The following is a 14,516-nucleotide window of genomic DNA, read 5'->3' as shown; positions in this document are numbered from 1 at the left end:
ATTCGTTGCCCAATCCACCAGCAGAATTTATTACTTCACTTGAAAAACTATTTTTTAAATTCATTTGGAATGATAAAAATGATAAATTAGAAAGGAGTGTGATATGAAGAAGGAGAAATAAGAACGATTGATACAAGCAGAGTTATTGATGCTGTGGAATTATCAACCTTAAGATTATATTTTTTAAAAAAAGTGTGAAAATAAAAATCCATGCAATGTTCCTTTTAAAGATATATTTAACTGTGGAGAAAATTCTGAAACTTATATTGAGACTGAAAATCATTTTTGGCTAAAAGCATGTAACCTATTTCACAAACATGATATTGACCCAAACAACATTAATGAATATCTATCCCAACCACTATGGTTCAATCACAACTTCAAAAACTCTACATATTTCATTAACAAAATGCCAGAAGTATTTAGTAAAGTGTCAAAAGACTGCAGAATGTTTTATGATAACGTATTTGTAATGATAATTATTTAAACATTTGTAATAAGTGGCAACTTTTATTTCCAGAAACTGACTTTGATTGGAAAAAATATATTTACAGTATATTGAAAGGGTTGGCAAGATACAAAGCTTTTAGACTTTCAGTATAGATTTCTACAAGTAGTCCATGAGGTACACAACTTTTGATGCCCACATGGGGTGACCAATGTTTGAGGTGTTTAAAATAAAGATACATCACTAATATCAACTTTAAAGCATGATAGCAATCATATATTAGCAGCTGTTGACTTTTATGGCAGTTTTAAAAAGTTCCTGACGCTGTTTCCCTAAAAATAGATATGTAATTAGTTGTAAGGTAATATTATGCGTAATCCAATATGGCCGCACTTCCTGTTTATACTGTTGCTACAGAGGATGATGTCACTGATGACATCAGAAACCACTACAAGCTGTGAAAGTGGTAAGTATTCATTAAAAACTGTTTAACAGTATTTCTGAAATAATATATGATATGAAAAGCAACCCAAATCACATCATTTCATTCATTATATTGCTCCAAATGACATAATAAATTTCCCAATGTGAAGACATGCTTAGCACTCAAGCTTCATGCACAGTCTAATTCTTTGGAAAACTACCCTTTGAAATGTTCATACATTAATATTTAAATTCTAGCACTTGTAAGATACTGATTCTAGTTGATAATTATAAGCAAAATGAATTGTTCTTCTAACATATTTGCTTATAAAGAGAGCACCAAAACTGTCAATCAAATGTCTTAGATACTATTCACCTACAACTTTTCATATATATTTTTTCAAAGCAACATGTCTGGTGGTTCCTAAAAATTTTAGAGCCTGATTTTGTCAATTCAACTTCATCAAGTCTGAAAATGATTATGATTATATTGTACCATTTTATTGTTTATTTGATTCGATGTATTTTCTATGTTGTAAATATTTACTTTTTTTCCATCAAACATCAAAAATTCAAATATTCATCATTTTTCCCCCTTCTTCAGGATTTTTTTTTCTGACACTATCTTCTACTTATTCGTATTAAACTGTAATGCATATGCTGTAAAGAAATCAGAAATATTTACAATTATTTGGGCAGAATGATGGACAATGGAAAGTTTGGAATCTTCTCCAAAACTCCTAAATGAAATTTGGTAAATACAATCATTTCAACTTAAATGTTATCAAATTTTTCTGTTTTTTTTATTTTTGTGTTTATTTTATTTCATTTTGAGGGGAGGTGGGAGGCTTCTGTGTGTTTTTGGAAGGTGTGTGTAGGGTGAATAGAGGCAGAAATTGTATGGTTGAAACTGCTCTTTAGTTTTCAATGATAATGTCTGATAGGATTTCAGCCTATTGATGATCATGTATGTTGTTAACTGACATGTTGACAAGGTTATATTATATTGGGTATTATGTCTCGAGAATAACCCTACAATCATAATGTTTTCCAGATGTTACTTCATCATGATAGCCCCAGTGTGCATGATTCATACTGGCACAGAGGATACCTCATCCAATCTGGTATCACCAAGAGATCTCGAATCATGGACTACGCTTTACAGGGCAGCCCAGTTAAAAGGACATAAACCAATCCTTGAGTTATGTGAACATTTGCCTGAAGGTAGTATACCTAATGTTCACTATCACAGAAAATGTAGGCAGATATTTACCATGAAGAGGGATTTAGCTAAACATGAAAAAGAAAATGAGTCAATGGCAAAATCCCCTGGGAAATCTGCTCGTGAGAGAGATAAGAGATCAACCAGCATTCTTGACAAGGTTTGTATATTCTGCCCTCCTGGAAGATGCAACAAGTACCTGAAGTCATCAAACACAATGGAACCTCTTACACAGTGTGTGGAACTTCAAGCGGACAACACAATTAGAAAAGCTGTACTTGAGAAAGAAGACAAGAGGCTCTTACCCCTTGTAACAATGAAAGACCTTGTTGCTGCAGAGGCCTGGTATCACAAGTCCTGCTACAAGAAATACACTAAAGGTACAGGAAAAACAATGCATGAGGGTGTAACACCAGACAAACCTGACGACCAGGAAGATAACAATTACAAAAAAGCTGAAGAAACTGCCCTGAATTATTTATTCCATTTTGTCAGAACAGATTTGTTTGAATCTCCTAGAGTCATGCCTCTTACAGATATGACAAATTTTGTCTCAAGCAAGATGACAGAATTGTATAGTGGATGGCATGGCAGTAGTCCAAAAGATAAAGGGTGATGGGAAGACTTTTGGTGAGTTGGCATCTGCAATCCTATCTGTGGCAGTATGTGAGGCACGGACAGCAGAAAGAATAGACATTGTCTTCGATGTTTACAACCAGACCTCGATAAAAAATGCAGAGAGACAGCTGCGGGGAATGTCAAATGAAGACACTGTACAATACAAAGGGATTTCATCAAAGCAGACTATCACTCAGTGGAGAAAACTTTGAAAACAAACAATAAAACAGAACTAATCAAATTTCTGGTGGACGAATGGCAGCGATCTGAACTCAGAGAAATGTTGGGCAACAGGGTACTTTATGTCACCAGAGAAAAGGAGTGCTTCAAGATCAGTAAAGATGGCTCTGTCAGAGATGAAGATCTCCAGTCAAGTCAGGAGGAAGCAGACACAAGGCTACTTCTTCACAGTGCCCATGCTGCAGACCAAGGCTTTCAGAACATTTTGATGATTTCAGATGACACAGATGTATTTGTCATGTGCTTGATGTATACCTGGAAAATTAAAGCAAAGATCTTCTTGAAGGCTGGGTCAAAACTGAGAGTACAGTACATCGACATTCACGCCATTTCAGCAGCGCTTGGTAAGTCACTGTGTGATGCTTTACCTGGGCTACATGCCTTCAGAGGATGTGACACAGTTAGCGCATTTGCTGGCCAGGGAAAACTATCAGCTCTGAAACTCTTAAGAAGTGATCTGCTATGGCAAGGCACATTCAAAGAACTCGGGAATGATATGCAGGAATCAAATTCTCTTCAGAGTCAGCTGGAGGAGTTCACTTGCCTCTTGTATTCAGCCAAGACTAACACAAAGAAGGTGAACAAACTCAGGTATGAAATGTTCGCTAGTAGGAAAGGAAAGATTGAGCCCCATCAACTGCCACCATGTGCTGATGCCCTTCAGAAACACATTCAAAGAGCCAACTACCAAAGCACCATATGGAAGAACAGTCTTGTGCAGATGCCAGTTATACCATTACCAACTGGTCATGGATGGAAACTTGAAAATGGAAATCTTAGTTTTGATTGGATGGATGGAAGTCCCGCATCTGAAGGTGTCCTAGAACTGATTTCATGTCCATGTCGTAGGAACTGTTCTCTGCCTCAATGCATTTGCCTTGCGAACAACCTGAAGTGGTCCGAATTATGTAGACTGGCAGACTGCTCAAATCAACCAGATGATGAAGAAGATGATGAACACGGCCATTCTTTTTCCGGAGAAGACAGCGACAGTGATGAGGAGTTTGCACAGTAACAGAAGTGACTGTATAATTAAGAGTGGATGTACAAGTGATACTGAAGCCCCACCATGATAATAGGGGAGCTGCTATCATGTTGATATTTGTTATCATTCTCTCTGAAAATGGATTTGTTTTAATCAAAAGTATCAAATGGTTACAGGTTATTCTCAGTAATTTGAACTTGTGTCCACTGAAAAAATGGCAGCAATCTCAGTATTCAATATTCATATAATGTCATTGATTTGGTTTAATGCCAGCCCTATGTTGCTTTTATGTATCATGTTTTCTCCAATAAGGATTTGTGTTAAAGTAGCATTTAGGAAATAATCGTGCGGTCTTTATTAAACATCAGATGAAATTTTTTATTTATAAACGTATTCCCCGTTGATCCCAAAATATATCTATTAAGGAATGTTTTGCCTTTGAGGTAACGCTCACTAACAATTAATTAATTTCTCCCACCGGGCGCTTATTAGAGGAAATACAGAATATTTTAAAAGTCTAAATATCATTACTAACTATGATTACTTAATATCTGTTATATCTTTTTTACATTATTAGAGATGATTTCTTAATAACTACTGCATGGGATTTCTATTGATTGTAGTACAGTGAAAATCATGCTGCGGATGGTTTTCCGTGTAGGGGGTACCCATATTCAAGTAGCCAGGGAAAGTGTAAGCTGTGTCACCCATCTTGCTATCATGTTTCTTATTAAACTAGATATATTGAGCTTCCATAAAAATACAACAAACCTTGGTCACCTCAAATGGTACCGATGACTCAATTTTCAAGCCGTACCTCATGGACTAAAGGGATTATTTGCACAAAAAAAGGAACTGGTCAAAATGAAAGAAGTTGACAGCGGTCTTTGTTGTTTTTGCAAAGATGTAAATGAGAATCTGTGTCATGCTTACTGGGAATGTCAGGCGACTCAAACCTTTCGGATAAATTAAATAATTTTCCTTATCACTTTTTATCCACATCCTTTGGAATTGTCACAAAACATGATTTGGTTTGGTGCTCAAGGTGAAAATAGACTCTAAATCACATCATCACTGCTGCAAAGAGACATATTCACATATACAACATTAAAAAGATGCTTCCTAATTTAACTTTATACATAAAAACTCTAAAAGATTGTGGAAAACCATATAACAACAAAATAGTAATAAAATAGACCACTGCCATTATAAATGTGGAACTTGCTTGCCCAAGTACCTCAATGACTCATTCTGTATTGATTTGTACTTGATATTATCTGTACATCATCTATTGAATGCCTCATGCATGTTCATAAAGTAATGTTACAATAATATCGCATCTGTACTTTATGTAATTGTATTACTTTAAGCCATATGTATCACAGCGTTGTATATCTGAATTATTTTGATCTTGTGAACCAATAAAAGAAAAAATCTCACTCACAACATTAATAGCGTTTGGCGTAAATCTGAAGACGTGTCCATTCCACGTTTGTACTAGAAGCTACATAGGAAGGCAAACAATGAAACATATAGTGCTGGGTGTCCAACAAATGTACCACCACATGCTCCTGACTGAAACAGTAACCGTTAGCCTTAATACTCTCAAAGAAGGTCTTTCCCTGTCTTCACGGAAAGTATGTGAGACAGGTGGAATTCATAGAAGTTGATTCTCAAACAGTTACTTCAAACAAACAGTTTTGTTTGAAGTTTTACGATCTTTCTGTTAAGGTCTGGTAAAACATTTACTCTTTCAACGTTGAAAGTCATTAAACCACATTACAAACTCATGGAAAACACCATTCTTGATCCATAACTGAACAGTGAGCTCAAAATAAAAAACACTTTAATTAGATCGATGGTCAAATATCGTTCAAAGCCTGTTTCCATCCCACAGCCTATTCCTTCGACCTGCCTGAACTTGAAATTAAGGAGACAAACAAGATCGGCCTTCATATTTAGACCTATGCATAAAGATTCAGAATAAGAAAAAGGCTCAATGCCCAAAAGGGATGATTTCAACCTTCCATTAGTTAACTCCCTTTACACGTAGGGCAATATCCCATCAAATCCAGTCTTAAGTGTTTACATTTCACAACGTGTAGGGTACATTTGGACACTTTTCGTTCACCAAGATTTCGGAGAGCATCATTCGCTTCTTGCTCAGAAACTGTTCGATCAGGGTTACAGGGACGTTTCATGGTACACATGTGGACGACCAGACAACCCAGTGATTAACATCATGAGCATTGATCTGCGCAAATGCGATACGATGACATGACTACCAACTGTCAACCGTGTCAGACTTGCTGACATGGTTGACACAGTTGGTAGTCATGTCATCGTTTGTCACATCATACGACAAGCATGAGTTACTGAAGATCATTTCTAACACGGATCCCCATAGGTACTGTCATTGTTTACAGATCACGTGACATATGTGTAATATTACTGAATTCGGCCTCTAACACACACATGCTCATGATATAGTCAGGATTGTTCAATCAACTCTGCAGGTGCTTTCTACCGAATGTCGTTTCTATTTTGCATGCAACTGTGTGGGAATATGTTTTCACCCTGTGTTTTCACCCATTGTCTTATGCCATCGTATCCCAGTTATGTATATCGATACTCATGATGTTGAGATCTGGATTGTCTGGTCCAGACTCGATTATTTACAGCCCGTCAATATATAACTGTCTTGGATGTATGCCAAAGTCATGAATATGTTACCACTATCATGGATCCGATAGTATCATCTATTACAAAAACACTGTTCTAACTGAGCACACTGAGTCAAATGTTCTAACTTCGAGCAATATAGGAACTGTATGATCAACAGCTCGTTATCTGAAAAAATGTATTCCATGACATTAATATGTTAAGGAAACACAGGAAACTATACATAAAAGTAATTGCACTAGGGGCCTCAACGCCAACGCGGCTGAATAAACTCCATTTAACGACAGACATTTAATCTGCAGTGTTGGTAAACGTGAGTGAGCTGAGTTTTACGTCGCTTTTACGAGTGTTCCAGCTATGTCACCAGAAATGGTTTCCACACGTTGTGCCCATGTTGGGAATCTCCCGAGTCTTCGGCGTGACGAGCGAACGCGTTAAGCACTTTGACATACCGCCCCCGTGTTGGTAAGACTCATTCATATACAATAATGTACAATATAGCGTACATAGATCTTAATAGCAGCAGGGGCGTATATCCTGAAGAAAAAAGCCCCTAGGGCACTTCTTCCAAGGCAGAAAATTGCAACTGAGTGATGGATGACAGTCATCAAAGGAACTCTTTAATTATAACCAAAGGAACTTTTCATTTAGTGAATTCAAGCTTCAGCAGAAAATGTATAATTCATTTCAGTGAGTTCGTTGAAAACGTGTATTGTATTTCGCAAGTTTATTATGGAACGCTGGGTAGAGTATATGTTATGCCATTGTATATTACTAAATAACGAACTATCAGTGTATAACATTAACATCTAGATAAAACAGGACGAAATATAATTCTCCAACATTATCTGGTGTTATTTAACCAACCCATGTGATGATGGTGGTGGTTGTGAAGAATTATTATTGCTATTCACCATCTCAAATATATGTGTTTCTACAGCTTGTTCACTTTGAACTGATCAAGGGAATACTAATGCACAACTGGTTGACTCTATTAACGTTGCACGCACCTTTGTCAGGTGATTGTCAGCATGTCGGAACGAACAGCTGAGGCAAAGTCGAGTGGAGAAATTTATATATATATACTCACATCTTTCCATAACGTGAGTGTGCAGCCAAGTATTCCGGCTGTCTGTGTAGGGACTACCGCTGGCAGGATTATGCCGCTCGCAGGAAAGGCCCTGGGGTTGACCTGCAAATCCGCTCACCTCATTCATGTATACTTGTTTGTCATGTCTTGTGGAACCAACTAAAGAAGCTCGAACTAAACTATGCCTTCGTCAACGTATTCATTTCTTTTTCGCCAGCGTACTCTTTATCTTCATTATGAGCTAACCCAGTCGACCATCAACCATATCCACCCTATACACGTTTAACAAATGTTAGTACAGAGTTGGGGTTTGGTTTATTTTAACACCTGCGTAAACGTGTACAAATCTGACAGCCAAATGATACGAAGATTTTAAACGTTGTTCATATGACTGGATGAAACGTTTATTTCCAAGCATAATCAAATTTGTGAAATACTCTTCCTTGGTGTCGTGTAAGGTCTCCTGCCCGCTGCGAAATCGCACGAATGAAGTGGCATACGGGCTATTATATCCAGCGGCATGTCCCGTGTCTTAATCAATCAGATGTCAGCATACACGTCCTCTGTATATTATACTACCCATCAAAGGTTTAGACTAACAATTGTAAATGTAGCCATTTACTTCAGTGAACTATTCTAAACTAAATTTTGCAAAATATTCCATACTGTTGACAAATAATTCGCACATTGTAAAACAAATTCTAACATCGAAAACGTTATTGACATGAGTTCAAAAAATAATTAAACTCACTGAAAATTGGCGAATTCTTAACATTTTACACCATAACGCAGCTGCTCACATGCACGACACTTGCACATGCGTTTCAGCAATTTGATGCATCAACCTCGTGCAATGTATCTACATAAGGTTTGAAGTTAGTTACCCCAAGTCAGTGGAGAAATTCATCTACGGTGTAGATGTACATATACATAACATATAGTGAATGCTGTAAGTCAGTCTAAAGGTTTGATGGGTAGTAAAGAACGCAGTATAACGTTTTACATAATAGGATAATAGCGAGAACATACCCACTCGACTTTGAGCCTCATTGATTTATTTCGTTCAAAACTGAAGGGTCCTGTCCAGTAAAGCTACCCTATCGCTAAGACGATAGGCGAGTGAGTTAAGAATTCTTGTTTTGTCGGCTTCAGCCATACAGTGACTAAATCACTATACTTTCATGACACATAAACACAGAAAAATATAAAAAACCTGTTGACGAACTATGTTAAAAACAACCAGTAGTTACAGATGCAGATGCAAAACAAGCATGTAAATCGGTCTCAAATCATAGACAGTACAATACATAACAGGCCAACAACAAAATGTAGATCGCCATGGGCACTATGTTTGCCTCCCGAATTTCACTTCAGCCTTTAGCGATTCTGCTACGTATCTATACACAAAACACATCTATCAAACGTTTTCAAGCAATTCAATGTAAATAAAAACTAGTTGTTAAATAATAATGGACATGGCAAAATGCCCCCTCAATGTTTTGACACTGAAATATTTATCCCTTGTCATGGAAAAATCAATTCAGTCAGCACGACATGCTTGAACGTGATTATTTCACACTGGATACAACGTGGTGGATTCTCACCTTTCACCGGGTACGAGAATATCTACAATGACCAATACGACATCGTTGCATAATAACTTCTTCATATCTGGACTAAGTGCTGTTACGAGAGTGTATTTTATGTAAATTGTATTATTAATTATGTCACAATTTTTTATTTATTTTTTTATTTTTATTTTATTTTATTTTATTTTTTTTTTTTTGGGGGGGGGGGGGTCACAACGTTTAGAGTTTTGAGTGATAGTTATTATGGGTCACGTTTCGTATCATAAATGTTCAGTGCTTTTCGTACTTTGGCAGCAGGCTTTAAGTTAGCGCTTTAGAGTTACCTCCCTTTGAGTATGTGTTTGAACAATTGTTGACTTCCGGGAGTTCGTGCTCGAATGTTCAGGAATCAGTGACTGTGTTTATAAAGGCTGGTTGTGTTGACACACACACGGAAACTGGAGTACATCAAACTGCCTGCGTTCGTGAACGCTTGACCTACATGACCGCTGTCTGAACGTTCACCGTGTAACATTCAGTATGAGAGTTTCTCACTCTCATACCAAGACTTTCGTTTTTCATTTTTATGCCTTCATGTAAACTACAAGTGGAAATGTGTCAAAGAAATAACTGGTTGTATTATCATAAATAATTCGTAAGAGGTGTTTGAGTATCTAAGTGAGGCAACTAGTTTGGACACTTCTCCGCGAACAACTGACCTAAATTTCTAGATTTTACAGTCATAATGAATATTTCAGTATCTGACAGGAACATGATTTAGCTAATAGCGCATTGCCGGGACAGTCACATCCATACGATTACTCAACCATGGCTATTGACGGCTGAGCCACGCCATTTTCAACTCTGTTTTTTCTTATATGTGGCTTTCCCGGGCTATAACTGTTTTTGTCACATATGGCTTTCCCGGGCTATAACTGATTTTTCTTGCATATGGCTTTTCCGGGCTATAACTGTTTTTCTTACATATGGCTTTTCTGGACTATAACTGTTTTTCCTACATAAGGCTTTTCTGAGCTATAACTGTTTTTCTTGCATATTGCGGCTTTCCCGGGCTATAAACTGATCTTCAAGGGTCTATTTGTGGAAAAAACATCCCAGGAACCCAGGCTCCAAAACACAACATTGCGTTAATGCGCAGGTTGTGATAAGCAAGATTCCAGGTTTACCTTCCTTTATCAAACCGCTGATTGTGTTCTTGGAACTAAGCCATTAAAAGCAATTATTAAAAATATTTACTTATTAAGAAATAACACTTTGTTCATGCAACCATTCGGACGTTCTGAAACTTTACATGGCATAGGCATGTTGCCAACGCTGAGTAGTGTTTACAGTATAAGAAACTACATTGTCTATAGTAGGTTGCAGAAGTATATATTTGACACTAACCATTACATAGAAGATATATAGGAGTAGATCAATACCTCAAGTGGAGCTGTTTCGATATCCGATGAATTATTCAGAACTTCTATGACAGCTTAACGGAAGAATAGTCTACTTAGATCACCATAAGTGAATATCCATTACTCCTTTAGAAATTGACAGGAGTTCTTGATGGATAAGAAACGTGATCTAAATTACAAAGTGAAGGAATCGCCAATCTGGAATCTTCGGTTGTGTTCCCCGACTACTTAACTGGGTATTATTTGTTTGAAGTATGTCTTTTGAAAAGGGTAAGCTATGCGTAATGTTCATATATGTTCAATAATTCCAATTGTTTATGTGTAATCTTGACATGTGAACAAATAGTCCTTATTCGTAATTTCGTAGCATTGATATCCGCTTAATGTAACATTCAGTCAAAAGAAAAACAAGTAAGAAAGACTCGTCGCAGTTTATATTTCTTGCATAAAAGATTTCAGTCTAACGACGAAAATAAAACATATTTCTTCCTTTTGTCAGTCATGTGGATAAGTGACTGTAAGAATCAATTAACGTTGTTGGTAGCTGTATCCTCAAAGGTGTTAAAGTATTGTGAAATCATCGTCCTTCTTACGTTTACGTTTGGGAGACCTCGTAGTTCTATATTTATTGTTTTATGTCCTAGTTTGTACAATTTTGAATGGCTGAAGATATAGTGTAAATCCAGCTAAGGTCCATGCAGGTAGCGAAGGTACTGTAATGTAATGGAACAGGTGAATGGATGAATGAAGTTTTACGAAGTTTTACGCCGCCGTTAGCAACAGTCCTGAAATATCATCCTGCGGGGAGCGGGGACACCAGAACGCATGGAGGGAATCGAGCTTGGGTATTCCGCGTCACGAGTGAGAATACACGAGGACAATACCTCTTGACGGGTATACCAAATCCTGTCTCTCGGGGACTTGCATATGAAATTCAATCAGAGAACGCTTTTGCGGGTGAACAGTAAAGTGATGTCAATGAAACATGAATTAATGTGAGAGTGATTTCTATTTTGCGCCGCAGTTAACAGTACTGCTGCAAGGCAGAGATAACAGTGACACAAATTGCGACTGATTAACGACACATCTAGCTAAGGAAGAAATGTCCTTCCACGTTCGGACAAAGGTCTGTAAGTCTCGCCTGAAGCGCCACTTCCGGTACTATGCTGGTTTCGAGCTCCCTTTGAGCGCACCAACTTGCGATGTGCAAGACAGGGCCCAGCTTACTTCCGGTATCAGATTTCTGGTGAAGAACCACTTCTGGTTCCAAAGTGCTCGAGCGCCATATATGTCGTTACTAGACCGGCCCAAGTCTACGTTGTTTGTCACTGGTCTCGCGAAGTGTCGTGACCTACACATGTGCCCTGTTGACCCATCAACACTGGCTGCACTTGATTCAGTGTTTGACCGAGATAACCCAATTTCAGGATCATATTGGGTAGTTGTACACGTGATTTTCATGTGTTATTCTCAAAATCTCACCTAGTTTAAGACCATGTTTGTGTGTGACATTTCCTAACAGTCAGCTATTGACCTAATATTCAACAACCATGTAGATATATGCTAGATATATATCATCATTGTCTCAGCAGAAATATGTATTGATTCAATGTTCGAGCTCCTATATGCAGATCAATATGAATCACCAAGCGGAAAGTGTGTTGGATAATTATAACCGCTCGTGTAATGGGGACAATAATTATCATTATTCAGACTGTCAATACGAGATACCATAGCCATCGAACGGCACTGCTGACGCATTATATAACATTCTGAGTGTGCAACCCTATGCCCCATGAGCCAGTCCATTGTTACCCTGGATACGTCACAGTGACGTGCGACAATCGGAAACATCGTCAACAGTAAAATTTATTAATGATTATCGATATGAAAAGTGTGTTATCGGTCATATCGTACATTTCGACAGAATTAATTTTAATATTGATTTTCTCAAACAACATGCAAATTTTGGACTTCATTCATGATCTGCATCTTAATCATATTCAGGGTGGTGCTGTTTTATAATTAATCCATTCAAAAACATATCACCGCTCACAAGAGATGTTAAATATACTGAGGGGAAACTAAGGGATCACGTGAAAGGACAAGTGTTCCTCTATTTTTGTCCAAGGGTTCTTGTGAAGAAACCTGGAAATAAATTTGGCAACATTTGTGTTTCTATGTGATCCCTTATGTTTTCCCTTAGGTATATGTTGAATACGTTTAGACCCACGTTAAAGTTACTCCGATGTTTCACGATAATCAATCGCTGTTGAGTTAACGATTGTCGATGACTATATATATAGTCACACGCAGTCACACACACAATAAGACGCATATTGTGTAATCTTGGGGAACTCACCTTCCTACTCAGTCGTGTGACGCCAAGACCACGCCTCACCGATCCCCCTAAGGAATGTTCTAATACCGTCCAAACTGACCACAGGAAGGCTAGGATTCACTGGGAAATGAGCCGCTATTCAACCTCTGAAATATGTGCCACGTGAACGTTTATACAACGAATGTCATTCCTTGTCTAAACATTCTAGCATATTGTTAATGTTATATGAAAACATAATGGGAACATGTTAGCACTGAAATTTCTGTCAGTGTTCATAGCATTTTTCAACTACAAAATTTAACGTTTTGTTTGTTTGTTTGTTTCGATAACCAATTTAAACGTAGTCATTCCAATGGTTCTTAGACATTTGTGTTTGTTGGTTTGTTTGTTTGTTTGTTTGTTGTTAAACGTTGCAGTCAGCAGTATTCAAGCTGTATGGCGGCGGTCTGTAAATAATTGAGTCTGGACCAGACAATCCAGTGATCAACAGCGTGAGCATCGATCTACACAACTGGGATACAATGACATGCATCAGCCAAGTTTACGACAAGCGTTGGTTACTGAAGACCAGTTGTGGTACAGTTGTGTGTGCGTGCGTGCGTGTGTGCATGCGTGTGTGTGTGTGTCCCATTCGTACTATGGTATGTTAGGACATCTCCGTTTAGAATGTACCATGACTTTATCGAGAGGATGGGACAATGTGCGTGTTGGGGGTGTAGCTGTACATGTGTGGGGAGTCGGCGTGTGTATGTGTGTGCGTGTGTGTGTGTGGGGGGGGGGGGGGGGGGGCTGTGGACGCTGCGTTTGCAAAACAGTGCACTACCCACGTAAATCGTGAGGTGAACCGCATTATTAAAGCCTTATCGGAGTATTGTATGCGAATACATGTACATATATATCATTGATGAACTGCTTTTAGTCGCGGAGTTGAAAGGAATAATTGGTTTCAACTCAGCCTCAAATAATTAGTACTTCAGTTTAATCAAGATTATGACTTGTCTTTATTACTTCTGAAAACACTAGTAAAATATTTATAACAAAGGTACATCTCCTATTTTAGACATATCAGAATGTCATCATGGGATGAAGAAATATAGATTTATTGTGTCGGAGCCAATTCCATCTTAGATTTCACCCTCGGAGACTATTGTTGCCACACAAAAGGTTCTCCGTTATTAAATAAATTATAATAACACTCAAAGCATTATTCTTAATTTAAATATTGAACCGAATATAGAAACATTATCAGAGTATAACAATCATTTGTTTGTGAAATGCACGTTGTTGGTGAAAACTATAGGTCGGTAAGGTCGGTAAGGTCGGTAAGGTTGGTAAGGTTGGTAAGGTTGGTAAGGTAAGGTTGGTAAGGTCATAGTACCAAATGACCCATCTTTAAGATTAAAATTATAGATGTTCATGAAATCCAATATGTTGCGGTCAGTTGCTTTCAAGTGTATCTTAACCTCCTCGGTAGTGTA

The 14,516-nt window shown here is 37.8% G+C and overlaps 2 protein-coding genes across 2 annotated transcripts in view; one reads left to right on the top strand and one right to left on the bottom strand.

Annotated features, from left to right (window-relative positions):
• The window catches only part of LOC137265490 (sodium-coupled monocarboxylate transporter 1-like), a 118,608-nt gene extending 105,359 nt beyond the window's left edge, over nt 1–13,249 (bottom strand). The window contains exon 1 of the mRNA XM_067800901.1: nt 13,060–13,249. The gene's annotated coding sequence lies outside the window, so the exon portion shown is untranslated. The remainder of the gene's footprint in view (nt 1–13,059) is intronic.
• Nucleotides 1–14,516, top strand: part of LOC137266140 (sushi, von Willebrand factor type A, EGF and pentraxin domain-containing protein 1-like) — a 56,314-nt gene that overhangs the window by 3,415 nt on the left and 38,383 nt on the right. The gene's annotated exons all lie outside the window — the stretch shown is intronic.

Source organism: Haliotis asinina, chromosome 15 (assembly GCF_037392515.1).
Source record: "Haliotis asinina isolate JCU_RB_2024 chromosome 15, JCU_Hal_asi_v2, whole genome shotgun sequence".
NCBI lineage: Eukaryota > Metazoa > Mollusca > Gastropoda > Lepetellida > Haliotidae > Haliotis > Haliotis asinina.
The sequence above is the reverse complement of the archived record's forward strand: the minus strand, read 5'-3'. Positions and strand labels throughout refer to the sequence as shown.